Source organism: Dipodomys merriami, unplaced genomic scaffold (genome assembly GCF_024711535.1).
Source record: "Dipodomys merriami isolate MVZ:Mamm:240054 unplaced genomic scaffold, mDipMer1.0.p SCAF_1739, whole genome shotgun sequence".
Taxonomy (NCBI): domain Eukaryota; kingdom Metazoa; phylum Chordata; class Mammalia; order Rodentia; family Heteromyidae; genus Dipodomys; species Dipodomys merriami.
In genome coordinates this window covers 17712-29504 of record NW_027203092.1, presented here as the reverse complement: position 1 = coordinate 29504, position 11793 = coordinate 17712, and the positions used below count along the sequence as shown (strand labels likewise).

At 44.5% G+C, this 11793-nt stretch overlaps 1 long non-coding RNA gene across 1 annotated transcript; it reads right to left on the bottom strand.

The window, feature by feature from the left end:
- Positions 1 to 10004: 10004 nt before the first annotated feature.
- Positions 10005 to 11288, bottom strand: LOC138829530 (uncharacterized). Its single transcript, XR_011372666.1, has 2 exons — positions 10693 to 11288; positions 10005 to 10566 (listed from the first exon to the last, which is right to left on the bottom strand). It is a non-coding gene; the product is annotated as an uncharacterized lncRNA (long non-coding RNA).
- Positions 11289 to 11793: the final 505 nt, after the last annotated feature.

Below are 11793 nucleotides of genomic sequence, written 5' to 3'. Positions count from 1 at the left end.
GGCACCCAGCAGCTCCATTTCTTTCTGCCTGGATTGCTGCTCTGATTTTTTATTTTTTTAGTTTTTGGCACCCACCCCCCCCCTCCTCCATGGATTCCAGCAAGCAAAGCTTTTCTTTGTTGTTTTAGGAAAGCCTCAATTTTTCACTTAATCCAGAATTGTACATAGATGCTGATGGTGTGTGTCATTGACTGGCTCCTCCCCTACTGGCAGAGAGAGCGAGGGAGAGGGAGAGAGAAGAGAGAGAGAAATATATACTGTGTTTATTTGGCTTCTCAGCGAGATGGATGGCAGGACCCACCCCAGCAAGCTGCAGCCTGTCTGCCTGTGGCTCTTTCTGTAGAGTCCATCCTGGTGAAGCTCTCCCTCAGAAGCCACCCATCCAGGCCACACCTGTATGTCCCCAGCATAGCACAGTACTAGTTGAGGAGTCAAAGGTGAGGGTTGACTGAGGTGGCTGGGAGGATATTTTCATCTGAGCTCAACCCGATGAGATGTGAGAAGAGAAAAAGAGCCAATGGAGCCAGGTGGGGACCTGAGATGGCTGTCCTTGTGCAGGTGACAGATCTGGCACTTGAAGTTTAACAGGGGCAGGAATGAGGTCAAGGGGAGGGGCAGATGAATGAAGAGAGGAAGAGTTAGAGAATGTAGCCATAATACTCCAGAATACTCAGGAAAATTGAGGGGATGGGTGGGATTGGGATGGAGGAGAATGGTGAGAGAGGTGACATTAAGATGTACTGGGCTCATAAACTGACATGTTGGGTTGAAATCCATTTGTCGATTACTTAAAGATAATAACAACAACAACAACAACAATACTAATAATAACAGAAACAAAATCAAGGTGTCTTGCCTCCCTGGCAGTGAGCACAGCCAGTGTGAGAGGTGAGCAGGGAGGCTGCTCACAACCCCCATTTTCTCTCTTCTGTGAGCTCAGGACAGCAGGGCTCCTGTGTAGATGAGGAAATTCTCTGCCTGGAGGCTCCAAGAGCCGAGGTTACTCCATAACCCTCGTTGCATAATTTGGTTTTTCTTTCTAAATTGTTCATTCATTTATTTATCAGGACAGGTCCACATCCAGCTTTTTGCTGGTTAATTAGAGATAAGAGCCTCATGGATTTTTTTCCTACCCATGTCTCTTATTTTGAAGCACCTTTGTCCTGCCTGCCTTCCTTCTTTTTCCCTGGCCCTCTCCAATGAAATACCTTGCTCTTAAAAGACCTGCATAATTAATCACTTAGGGATCAATCATCTTTATTATGATTATTTTTCTCTAAGAGAGAGACAGTACGTATTTTAGGTTCCATAGATTGTTTTTGCAATGGCTGGATACCATCCTCATAATGGACAAGTTTCCTTAGCTAATTCCATCAATAGAGGAGTGTGACTGGGTCCTAGTTAGACTTCATTTCCAGAGGCTGAAGTAACTACTATTCATTTGTCCTGAGATTACCTTTTAATTTCCTTGAACCATTTACAAACGTAAAAGCCATCCACAGCCCTGGACAGAGAAGCACAGCCGCATGGTAAGGGTTGGTTGGCTTTGCTCAAGATGTTCGCTTAGAGGAACTCCTCCATGCATCTGGGAGGAGGCACTTACCTTGGACTTGTGGCCACGCCTGTAGTTTTCTGATTTGGGGATGTCACTCCAAGCCTTTGGGTTTCACTTTTTCTAACCATAAAAGTGGAAAGAACAAAGGCCACGTAAAAGAGTTGGTATGGGACTCAATTATGTAGATGCCCCATGTGACAATGTTCTTGAAGGGGATGGTGATTACATCACGATGACCGTTTCATAAATGAGGGACGCTGCTCTTGTTCCCTTCCAGCCTGCATTAGCAGGGTGGGGGTGGGGGGGGAAGGGTGCATTAAGATTAATTTGAAGCATTAAAAATTAAAAACATGATAAAAGACTAATTATACAGCATTATACCATACCAGGCATTATAACTGACCAGAGCTGATTTAAATTGTAGCGTTGCATACAAATGAGGTATCATTGCCTATGAGGGTGGGCGTCATTGAAGAGGTGGGGGTCCAGAGCCAATCCCCTGGGGTTACAATCATCGGTCCTATTGAACACTACAAGGCATGTGTCCTCCTCAACTCCTTCATGCTAATCAACTGGTTTGCAGGCATCTTGCCATGGCTCACCTGAGCCAAGAGGCTTGTAATTAGTTGAAATGGTTCCGTGCACAGTAAGTCTCGCTGTTGGCTTCTGGGGCTAGAGGGAGTATTGTATTTTCTTACAGTCTGAGTGATAGCAACAGAAATCTGGCTTGGCTCTCTTGGATGGATGATGAATAGGCATTAATTTGTTCTTTCTTGGGGAACTTCAGTGAGTACAATGTGTGTTTTGAAGGATCAGGAATTGGAAAAGTATTTCAGAGGCAAGCAGAGAGCTACCATTGTGTAACAAATCTTTGAGGGAACCTCAGACAACTTTCCTAATTTACTTTCGAAGTTATTGAGGCACCGAGAGCTGAAATTATTATTTGTTCACTAATTTAGTATTCATTGTTTGCCAGTATTTGGGCTTGAACTCAGCATGGGAACTCTGTCACTTGGTTTTTTGTTTGTTTGTTTGTTTTTTGTTCTCAAGGCTGGTGCTCTACCAGTTGAGTCATGTGTGGGCTTTCCTGCCTGGGCTGCCTTCAAACCATGATCCTCAGATCTCAGCCTCTTGAATAGTTAGGATTACAGGTGTGAGCTATGGGTGTGGCAATACTTTTGGGATATATGAATAAATGAATGACTAAATGAAATAAATACTGGTTTTAGTTTCCTTGTGAGTATTTTAGTACAGTTGACTTAAAAAAATTCCTTCCAAGCTAGGTGCCAGTAGCTCATGCCTGTCATCCTAGCTTCTCAGGAGGTTGAAATCTGAGGATTGCAGTTTAAAGTCAGCCTGGGAGGAAAGTCCATGAGACTCGTATCTCCAATAAACCACCAGAAAACTAGAAGTGGTACTGTGGCTCAAGTGGTAAAGTGCTCACCTTGAGCTGAAGAGCTGAGGGACAGTGCCCAGGCCCAGAGTTCAAGACCCATGACAGACAAAAAACAATCCTTCAAGTTCTAAATTTCAGTGACTTAGCTGCACCACCAAGTACCATGCAGTGGTGCACACAGATGTGGAGAGATGTGTTGTGTGCCAGGCCCTCTGGTGTGCGGCCATCCGGGTACTTACACACACTGAGATGCTGCGCTGCCATTGGATGGCATTTCCTTCCTGGGCCAGTGTTGCACACGTGGTCATCATTGACCAAAGTCTCTCTCATTATACGCAGCACAATTCTACTTATGATTAAAAGGAAGAGGAGGAGGAGGAAGGGCAAGAAACATCTTTCCAGCACTTTCTGTGTCCTGTATTTTGATTTATTTTGAGCCAGACACTTCATGGCTCATTTTAATCCTCGTTGCCATGGTCTGAGGCACAATGTTGAATTTGTACTCACCTAAGTAATATAGGGACAACGCCAGCATGTAGGGGTCAAGTATGACCCCTACCTGCCTTGTCTTTGCTAGGTATGCAGTCCTTTGTAAGGTGAAGGCCAGGGGCTCTCTTCTGGGGCTGCCAAGTTCACTTTTCCTTGTGGCTAACAAGCTTCTTGTCTAAACCTCCTATGTATAGGAATTATTTTCTCTGCAGATATGATTATGCTTTATATTTCCTTTCACCTGCAGCCCCAAGCAAGCCTTAAGTTGCTGATTCCATTTGTCTTCTAAATCGCTCATGTGGAGATGGACATTACTGTAACCCATCCAGGACATCTCACAAGGCTTGGCAATAGAAAAGACATCCCAGAACCTGACGGGAGCAGGGCGGGTGGGGGTCAGCAGGCTCTGGGAAAGTGAGCTGAAAACTCCAGAGGTGCTCCAGTCTTTGGACTGCTGAGGCTTTGTGCTCTGGCCCACTGGCCACAGAAAGATGTCCACTCAGCCTGTGAAGAACGAGGAAGAGAGATAAGGGTTTCCTTCCTTCCTTCCCCCCCTCCCCTCTCTTTTCCTCTCCTCTCTCCTCTCCTCTCCCCTTCTCTCCTCTCCCTCCCTTCCTCTCCTCTCCTCTTCTCCCCTCCTCTCCTCTCCTTTATTCTCCCCCTCCCCTCTTCTTCCCTCCCCTCTTCTCCCCTCTTCTCCCCTTCCCTCCTCAATTGGTGATCCTCCAGTTCTGAGTTCCCTGAGTACCTAGGATCATAGACATGATGCCTAAATGTTGCAGCTGAAGCAAGGAGTTTGAGAAGTGTAGACTGCCTTACAGGAGGTTGCAAACTCCATAGGGACCACAAATGCCTTTAGGAGGTAAGGGAAGGAGAGAAAACTCTAGGATGTCTTTTAATTTAGTATACTTACTGGAGATACAAGGAACCACTGGAAGTACAGAAACTTAAGCTTTTGACCTTGTTTCTCTGACCAGAGACTATTCATTGAATTTGCAGCCCCTTATTCTTCTGCAGATGTCAAATCAGAAGCCATCTATCCACCACAGGCAGCTTTATTAGATATTCAAATTGGTTATGGAAGTGCCCCGCCCACCTGCACTGGCCTCTTTCCAAAACCCAGCTAAGGATTCCTTGCAGACACACCCTCATGGCTGATTTGCCTGCTGTGATCTCAGCTCCTTTCCAAATGCTTGCCTGGGCAGCCTTCCCCTCCATTGTGCCTGTGCCTCTAGGACTAGGTGTGCCTCTAGGACTAGGTTCCCATGGAGGTTGGATATTGAGCTGCTTGTTAGAGGAGGAAACAAGGGCTGTTGTGTACAATGGCAGGCCTGAACTGGCCCCGAGGCAGGGCAGACACACTCCTAGGTGGGAATTGTCAGGGCATGGGGCAGGCATCCTGCCACTGGGCCCTGGGTCACTGTGGTGAGCACCGCTGCTCATATTGGATCTTCTCTCTCTCTCAGAGAACAACGGGTTATGTCCAACCAGATTGTCTTCTCTAGGGAATCCGGATCTCCACCAATGCCTGGGTATGCCTGGAGCTTGAGTCCATGCCAGGCTCCATTCCTGTCCAGAACCTTTCATTCTAGAAGTTTCAACCACTCAGCCAACCCCCCTGCCCTTTGCTACATTCTCTTCTCTGATTCTGTGGCTTACACTCTTCATTTTCTATGAACTGTGGGTTTCCTTTCTGGCTGTCCTTGGTTCCTTCCCTTTAGTTTGATCATAAATTTTTTAATCAATAGGCTCTTCTTTTGCTTCTAGAAACTTCTTTCCTTGTACCTTTCATTTGGGGGATACTTCACTATACTCCTTTTGGGGGATTCAAGAGTGTTTATGAATTATTTCTTAAGTAGGCAAACTGTACATACTCTTTAGAGCAGTGTGTGTGTGTGTGTGTGTGTGTGTGTGTGTGTGTGTGTGTGTTGGCATGTGTTCATGTGTGCATATATGTGATTAAATACAACTTCAGAAGAGAGGTTCCGCTCCTGATTTCCTGATTCAGAGAATAAGGTACAGAAGATTCAACCCTGAGTAGTGAACAGAGGAGGGCCAGGCGGCCTGAGCTCCAGACCTTGTTCTCTGTACATGGCCATCTTATGTTACAATGGGACAAGTCTCAGTGTCAGAGCAGCAAAAGTACTGAGTTGAAACATTCAACCGTGGAAATCTTTTACAGATTATGCCCTCATGAAATGGATAGATTTGGCATGGGTTTGGAGTAACACATGTAGGAATTTATTGTTGGAATGTATTAGATCAGTTCTCTTCTCCTCCATTCTGAGGCATTGGGATGGTTGCTGACTGGTTCACTTGCAGAAGTTTCCCTGTTTATAGCTCATGAGCAAAATGAGGGTGAGAAAGTGCACAGTGGAAACTGATCATTGACAATGATTTGGGCTCTTCTGCTCCCTCTGTCTGATAGTGCCAGTGACTTCTTAACTGGCATGGACTGTTTGCTGTAAGTTAGTTTCCTCTTATCACACAAACTGGTGAACTGTCATATTGTGTCTTTTCACGAGTATCCAAATGTAAGGCTGGCTGACAGCTAGTTTGTTGACTCCTAGAAGATAATAGTTATTGTCTCCAAACAACTTCGTTTCAAAGATTCATTACCTGAGTTCTGGAGCCACTTGTGAGGTGAAAGATCTTTATCAAGGTGGGAGGAAAGGCCACCATGATGGGTATAGCCTGCTGGGAGTAGACTCAGCCATTCTGTAAGTATACCCTATATCTCTTTGTGGCTGTGGAGGACCAAAACTTTGAATGCTCTTTCACTATTTGCTGAAAAGTGTCCCAGGCTTTTCATATCTTACTTGCTGAATGGCTTTGAATGGTCAATGCAATCTTAGGTACTACCCGTGGGAACTCAGATAAGCTATACAGGGAATTGTATTTAATCAAAGACTTCAAACAATAGAAATTAGGAGGCAATGGTGTGTTTGTATATTTAGGTTTCACTCTGTAAAAACAAAACAAAACAAAACAAAACTGAATAAAAACTTACCTCAGTGTTTAAGAGGAAAATCTGCTTTTAACAACTTCAATAAAGGTTGATCCCCCCATCTTAAAAAGTCCCGTCAAACTAACTTCTTAATGATTTATTAACCAATGAGGAAATAATATGAGCATTATAATTCCTTTGAATTGTATAAACCTGTATAAAAGATAGATAAAAATGACAGTCCAAGATAAATGAATGTTGAACTGATCTATTGAACTCTTCTAAAATATTCAGGTAGAAAAGAAGCCTAGATCCAGGCTACCTACTTAAAAAATAAAAAGATCAGAGCTTTCTAGAATTTGGCTTTGAAACTTGAATGAGTGTAGAGTTAAGCTTAATTTCCAGCTCTTGTTGGTTCCAGTTGAGGATGTGGATGGTATGCTTTAGTTCCAGGAGGAAGGTCAATCAGCTAAACATGACAGAATCCTTGGAGCAGAATGAGAGCAGTGTGGATAGGCCTTGGGTTTGACCTCAGAGCCTCATCCTGGGTAAGCTGGCCACCACCACTGGGCCAGTGCTCATCACAGCCTTATCTTTTGTGTTTTGAATCTGTTTTTTGTCTCGTCATGGTCTAATGAATATTTGTTAAGTTCTTGTTACTGCTGGTACCAGCTGCATGCCGTGGCCACTATGGAAAAGAAGACACATGCTTTCTGCCTTCATTGGTAAGATCTGGATGAGAAAACCCACTAATTCACCATGTATCATGACACATGCCTGTAATCCAAGCTACTTGGCAGGTGAAGGTTGTAGGATTAGGATCTACAGTCAGCCTGGGCAAAAGAAGAGACCTTATCTAATAAAAGAAACTAAAAGCAAAAGGAATTGGGGGTGTGGCTCAAGTGATAGAGGTCTTACCCAGCAAACATGAGACCCTGAATTCAATCTCCTACACTGCAAGAGAAGTAGAAGGAGGAGGAGGAGGAAGAGGAGGAAGGAAAGGAAAAGAAGGAGGAAGAGGAGGAGGAGAAGCAGCAGCAGGAGGAGGAGGAAGAGGAGAAAGGGAGGAGGAGGAGGAAGAAGAGATGGAAAGGAGGGAGAAGAGGAGGAAAGGAAGAGGAATATTAGAAGAAGAGGAAGAAGTAGAAAAGAGAGGAAGCAGAAGAGGAGTAGGAAGAGAAAACATGAGTGAGTTATTTCCAGATACAGATAAGGCAGTTTGGGAACGGGGATATTCGGTTAGCTCACAAATGGATTTACTGTTACAATAAACACACTATAAGTTGAAAGCATCGGAAGTCATAAATGCATGAGATACCCGCTATCCACTGAACCTCACAGCTTAGCAGCAACTGTCCACCTTTGTGGTCATGTGGCTGACTGGGGGCTTCTAACTGCACCCCACTGCCTGAGTCTTGAGGGCAAAGCCTCCTGCATAGTCCTGGCCTGGGAAAAGATCTACATGCAAAGTTCTAAGTGTAACGAGCATGATTGACCCGTCCAGCAGGCCAGGTAATTTGGTGGGGGATCCGAGAGGGCACCTCCTAAAAGAACCAAGGGGGGTGAGAGAGGATCGAGACCAAGCGCATAAAGAAAAACAGAGTCAGTCTGAGTCGCGTCAAGGTCTCATTTATTGGCAAAGAAACTTAGGTTTTTATAAGGAAAGAAGGGGAAGTACTGTATGGAAGGGAGGGGCGGACGGAAATTTCTTTACGGTGAAGTCAGGGCAGGGTCTTTTTGGTCCACCGGTTTCGGTAATTGACCGGCCCAGCCTGTTTTAGGAAGTAATCTAAATGTACACCTTGGAATTTCCAAAAACGGCTATTTGTCATGGCTTAATCAGGTGTTTGAAAAAGGCCAGAGCATTCTCAGGCGGGTTTCAGGTCTCCAACAATTCCCCCTCCTTTTATTAAAATGGCCAGAGTTGACTTTTGGCCCGGCTGAGAGAACCACTGTCTTAGGCTATATGTGGTGCCTCCTGCTTCTGGCAACGTGCCATGTTGAGCAGGTCTCGACGACCTCTGTACATTGTGCCTCCAGCGCAGGCCCCATACTAATCCTGTCATTGAGTACTCTCTAGCTAGCCCGGGGGGTGGGGGGGAGGTCGGGACCGTGAGGCGCTGAACCTGAGCCCTTGCTCTGCCTCAACAGCCTGTTCTTGGGTTTCCACTCAATGGTAGTGTACTGAAACGGTTTTGGTAAGGGTCAAATCGATCTGGTTTTTAATAAACTGAGTTAGCCGTTGAAAAGTCCAAGGGCCAAAGGAAATTAGCAAAAGTAATCCAACAAGGGGACCCAGGAGGGGAAGAACATAGGGTAAAAGTCCCCCCCCAAGCAGCCCAAATAGGGCGCTCAAAAACTCATGTCGCCGTCTTTCAATCTCCTCCTGATGTTTTCTAACTCAATCTCTTACAATGCCAGACTTATTGGCATAAAAACAGCACTTTTCCTGTAAAGTTAAGCAAATGCCACCTCTGTCAGCAGTTAAAAGATCTAAACCTCTGCGATTTTGTAAAGCCACCTCAGCTAATGAATCTAACTGATCCTGAAGATCTTTAACAGACTGATAAACTTTAGTAATATCATCAGCTAATTGTTGTGAAAGCTTGGAGTATGAGGAGACAGCAGTGGCTAATCCTGCAGTCCCAGTGCCTAAAGTACCAGCCACTCCAAGTCCTATCAGAAAGGGAATAAATTGTACCACCCTTTTATGTCAGGGAACAAAATAATCAAAGGCAGGAATGGGTACTGGCTCATCTCCGGAAATCAAGTCAATGTCTGGGAGCAAAATAGCTGGAATACAGAGCCCTGTCCAATTTTGTGGAAGTACAGTGTAGGCCATATTATTGCCACAAACAAAAACCTGGCTCTGTTGTGAGTATAGGGAGGCAGAAACATTAATAACATTGTTGCACAGGGAAAAGGAGGATATCCCAACATCAATGTCATACTACCTGGGGAAGTTTATAACACTCTTTGCAATAAAACAATTAGCGCGGATGATCAAACTGAGGTAGTCACTCTGGGAGGTAAGGGTTAGGGAATCTACAGTGTTACAGGCTTGTGATTAACACTTGGCCTAGTCTGCTGGGCTCATCAAATGGCCCTTATCTTGAGCCCCCTAAATCGGGAGTTTTTACACAGGAATGCGGAGGAACATACTCCTTGTTTCTTATCTTGTGTCCCATTTAGCCATTTGGGGAATTTACTTGTTAGCCCTTTAATTACGACTACAGAGCTTGTCCCAGGGCCAACATCTAGACTCTGAAACTTTTTATATATCTCCAGGGAGGGGAAGGGTCAGTGCTAGCGCAAACAAGTTTACAGAAGCAAAACCAGCAGTTAGCAATTGTAAAATGTAACTCTAATTTTTAATTTTTTATTCCCCCATTTTTCTTTGGGCTAATTTTAATCTTAAAATTTAGGGGGTTCTTATCTCAGTCGTAGGGGTGTCTCTATATTATCTTGTGGGGTGTCAGTTGTTCTCAATGCTTGGTATTTGGATCTCAGAACTAATAGAAGGACTGCGCTGATCTTTTTCTTTTACAAAAGACACCAGTCTGTTGAGTATACAAGGTCCGATTGTAACAAAAATAACAGTACCAGAGCCCCTTACATTTTTTTTTCAAGGCTTTCTTTACTACCCTCTTTTTTTACGATTTTTTGAGCATTTTCGTGGCTGTAGTTTAAAACTGCCCAATTTTCCTTTGGCTTGTGGAACCTTTATCTTAGAACAGCCTTAAGGCACCACTGTGATGCAGAAGCTTGCTAGATTTTAAGGCTAAGAGTATTACCTCCACTGATAACACACTCAGGTTATTACCATACCAGAGCCAAACTAGGCTGTGACCATAGAGTGGATTTCCAGTCACTATGCACTGAAGTGCCTAAGGCAAGCAAGCCAGTGATATTCTTGTCCCCAGTATCCACTGTGGGAATAGAGGGTTTCTGGATATCACCCAAAAGAATGTCCCACAATATCTTAGATTTAGCAGCAGTCAACCAGGAAGCCGACTCAGGTGATGGAATCAGGCAGGAGTTTCTCCAGGTGGCTGTCAGGCCATCGTTGAACTTTACCCATTAGGGTATGCAGCAGCAGCAGCAGCAGCAACAGCAGGGTCTCTCAGTGGCTCCAAGGGACTGTCACACCTCATGCTGGGCTGTAAATTCCTACAGAGACTGGTTAAGGATACATTGCATAGGCTTGGCAGGCTTTGATCCTGCTGGTTTTTAAGATCTTTAAACAATAGCCCAGGACAATTTACCAAAATCACAACTCTTTTTTTTTTTTTTTTTTTTACTAACCAGATATTTTTGTAAAATAGACACAGAAGGCTCAGAAGGCTTAGTCTTGTAGCCATCTCTGACAGATGCAGTCTTCACACCTTGAACACCTACAACAGTTAACACTATTCTTTGTGCCTTTTTTTTTTTTATCTATCTTGCCTCATTTTTCCAAAACTGACTCTGGACCCTTGATCTTAAATTGGGGGTAGAAGGGCGAAGGTCCATTTTCTGTAACTTCTTCAAGCTGACTTTAGGGGCATTGATCTTACCTAGCCAGGAACTTATAACCTTAGCCTATTTTACAAAGAGGCCATCAGGGTTAGATGTCATTAAGAACAATATTTTAACTTTTGACAACTGCACAGACCTTTTCTCTGGCTACAGCAGTGTAGCTTGTTTAGCACTCTAGTTTGCAAAAGCATCTTCCTAGATGGCTTAGGAATGTGACCTCTAATGATCCCAACAATGCCTAAGATGCTTAAGTTACCTTTGCAGGCCTTTAGACAGATATCAATAGAAACACACTCTCAGGTTTACAAACTTTTTCCTGAGCAGATGAATTTCATGTAGCTGGTGTCAGCTCAATATTTCAATATTACTGCTAATTAGAGCTTTTGGTACATAAAGGGGTTGAGATTTAAACTATCCCCCACATTTTATAACATTAGCTTTTCACTATCACAGAGGACTGGCAAGTTCTTGTCCCTTACAAGGTAGTCATGAACATTAGGCATGCTTCCAAACTATCTTCCTATGACCTCCTGGCTTTGACCTGTTTTGAAGGGCCACGCACAAATGACTCTAGGATCTGACATTTCTGCCATCCAAGCAGTGGCTTTACTGCCTCTGGATGCTCCTCCATTGCTTTCGTCCCAGGAGTGTCTTCTCCACATTGGGATAAATGCCTCATTGGCATTTCCCTTTAGCTGGTCTCTGGACTTGAACTCGGGGCCTGAGCACTGTCCCTCAGCTCTACAGCTCAAGGCTAGCACTCTGCCACTTTGAGTCCCAGACTCAGGGCTTGAATGCTGTCCCCTAACTCTTCAGTCCAGGGCTAGTACTCTGCCACTGTGAGTCTCGAGCTTGGGGCTTGAGTACTGTCCCCTGACTCTTTAGTCC